This window comes from Montipora capricornis, chromosome 11 (assembly GCF_036669925.1).
Source record: "Montipora capricornis isolate CH-2021 chromosome 11, ASM3666992v2, whole genome shotgun sequence".
Lineage (NCBI taxonomy): Eukaryota > Metazoa > Cnidaria > Anthozoa > Scleractinia > Acroporidae > Montipora > Montipora capricornis.
In genome coordinates this window covers 33,291,214-33,293,713 of record NC_090893.1, presented here as the reverse complement: position 1 = coordinate 33,293,713, position 2,500 = coordinate 33,291,214, and the positions used below count along the sequence as shown (strand labels likewise).

The 2,500-nt window shown below is 38.8% G+C and overlaps 1 protein-coding gene across 1 annotated transcript in view; it reads right to left on the bottom strand.

Annotated features, from left to right (window-relative positions):
• LOC138024826 (uncharacterized) overlaps positions 1-2,500 on the bottom strand; it is a 437,788-nt gene that overhangs the window by 55,070 nt on the left and 380,218 nt on the right. The gene's annotated exons all lie outside the window — the stretch shown is intronic.

Genomic DNA, 2,500 nt, shown 5'->3' with positions numbered 1-2,500 from the left:
AAAGATATAGTATATGTCCTATCCCTTTCTTACCTTTTGTGGCTCATAATAGCAAGCAATACTTTCTATTCGGCTTGCATGGCAGCGTCCGGTACTTTTTCGTTCCTTTTGTTCACGAGTACGTCTCTCTTGTTTGTCAGATGAACGCAAATGAGTCACTGCATCAAGGTGACATCCTGTGTCGGCTAAATGAAGTGCAATGTTCTGCAACGAAAGTAGATTTCATTCACCATTATTGTTCGAAAGCTGATTAACTTAATCCAGGATTATCGTAAACTTAAGTTTCTTTTGCTCATTTTTGTGTTTCGAGGTTGACTTCCTCCAATGTAAAATGTTGCCGAATATCAGTGCTGAACATTTTTGGGAGTACAGAAATAAACTCCTTAGTTTCAATCTAAGGTTAGCAATAAACGGATTTTAAACAACCGGGACAATGTTGTGAAGTAGGACGTCTCTTTCCATGGGCCCGATTTGATTTCTTTTTTCGTTTTGTGAACAATTAACTAAATATCGTGGAAGCAGGACAAATCATATAACTATAGAAAATCAGAATACTGCGACTTATCCATCAAGATCTATGTTATTCCCTTGCTTCCCTGTGAGCTCTATATATAGCAAAATTACAGAGCGTGTGCCACACGATTTCGCTTGCTTTTCGCGTGTGGCATCTCGTGGTTCTTAAATAGAGATCTTGCTCTAAGATTGGCCAATCACAACAGAGAGAGGGACAAAGAGAAACCAATCACAAGCCGAGTCAAACGCCTTTCTTATCACGGGACTAACAGATTGTGAATGTTGTATGATGACACCAGAACGTAGTTTCTAATAGCTAGTTTTTATTTGTTCCTGCTTTTAAAATCGCTTATAATTGAACGATTTTCGTAAATGTAAGTCACCACGATTACACAACTTTAGGTACTTTAAAGGGTTTTAATAAAGGGAAAAATAAATAAATAAATAAGTAAAAAAGTAAACATACAGCTGTCAGCTGGATAGCAAGTCAGAAAGATCAAACCAATATTTGATTTGATTTGCGATAATTGTTAATTTCAGTTTATAGTGTCCCCAATTGGTGCTCCAATGCTAGAACGACTAGTAGATGTCGAGTTATTTGGGCTTACGGTGGTATTCAATGAACAACACGTGTTTACTTCAAGAAGCCATTTAACTCAGGCTTTAACAATACTTCGTGTAAGCTAACACAACATCTCCCCCACCCACCCCCAAAGTTTAAGAGTATCTAGGGAAACGAACAGAGCATGAGGAGTCTGACAAATGATCTACGTAATCTTATAACATAATGAAATCTCAAGCTAAACCTAGATGCTCTCTTACTTTAAACGATGGTCTTATAATTCTCTTGGGCCTAGTGGCAAGAATGGGTGTTACAGGGGGTATTTGAAAGTCTCCCTTAGTAACAGGAGTGTCCTTCCGAACAGGTGTTGCTACTTTGTCTTCTGTGGGAACTTAGCTCACCATTGGTGTCGGCCGCTCATGTTGCTTCTGCTGATTTGGCATTGGAGTAAGGCGAACACGGTTTCTACATGCATGCTTTCGAGAGATTAGTAGCGGAACGAAAAACACGTGCTGTACTCGGAAGACAAAACTCGGTTGTTGTATTTCTTGTTCACATTAAAGACATTACAATAATCAGCTGAAGTGTATGATCCTTATAGAGCGCCAAATTCATGACCAGCTAACGAAGAAATCTGTGGAAGTAGTTAGGAGAATGACGTTTTAGATCAAGGGAATCAAAGAGTTAATGTTTTTAGCAAATCAACAAGCAATTAGAAGTTAGCTCCAAGTACGTATTCCCCATGCAACGAAATGAGATCAATTCTATTAATACGCTCAGTCAGCACTGTTTCAGCTACCAACCCTAGCAACATACGCAGAATCAATAATGTTTAATTCGATTATTAATAAGTTTGTTAGGTCAGTGTAGACACTAATAAACTACAATTCAATGGCTCAGCGTCGCCAATGAAAACTACTCCTACGCTGCGCGTCCAACATATCCAAATATTGGCAGCCGTTACATTCAGTAGCCAGTGCGTTTGTTTGATTCAACAGAGTCGACTACAGCGCTTTGTCAAAGTGCGGTGGATGATAATGATGATGAGCTGAAACAGTAATATGCAATATGTTTCGACGTTATGGATTTTATAAGGTGCCGTTTCATCGTCTGTGCATGTTACAGATCCGAAAAAGTCAATAAGCCTGCACAATTTATATCGTCGCTGAATTCTGCAATTGAACTGATGTTTAAGTGCCGACAGGAGATAATTTTAATAGGAGATTATAACTTGGACATGCTTGTTAATGGAGATGAAGGAAGAACGGAAAACAAGGCACTCAAAGATTTGTGTGATAGGTTTTGTTTATTCAATCAAATTACCGAACCGACGAGAGTTACAGAGAAAAGCAAATCATTGATAGATGTTATTTTAGCCAGTCATCCAGAACGTTTCGCTACCTGCGGCAACTTGCATCTTGGAGT